Genomic DNA, 385 nt, shown 5'->3' with positions numbered 1-385 from the left:
CCCCGCTGTGCAGCCAAGCGGCTGTTAACCCTTCCACCACTGGCGGGGCAGGGAAGGAGTTCCCATGGGCACCGCCCCCCATCCCCCCCAGGCACTGGCGCGGGCCGGGAGTTGCCAGGATGTCCAGGTTGCCTTGGTTACCAGGTGACAGGTGAGTAGGGGGCGTTACCCTTCCTGGTGACTTGGGCACCTGGTTGCCACGTGACCCGCTCCGGTTGCCGGGATTACCAGGATGCCCAGGTAGGTGGGGGGCTCTCTCCCTAGCCCCTCCCCTTCTCTATTCTGGGGGCCAATGGGGATGCTCCAGGGGTGGGGCCACCCCCGAAGGAGCCCGGAAGGTGGTGCAGGGGGCCTGAGCCTGGAGGAGCAGGGGGCGGAGAGGGGG

Source organism: Alligator sinensis, unplaced genomic scaffold (assembly GCF_000455745.1).
Source record: "Alligator sinensis unplaced genomic scaffold, ASM45574v1 scaffold107_3, whole genome shotgun sequence".
NCBI classification, from domain to species: Eukaryota; Metazoa; Chordata; order Crocodylia; family Alligatoridae; genus Alligator; species Alligator sinensis.
The sequence above is the reverse complement of the archived record's forward strand: the minus strand, read 5'-3'. Positions refer to the sequence as shown.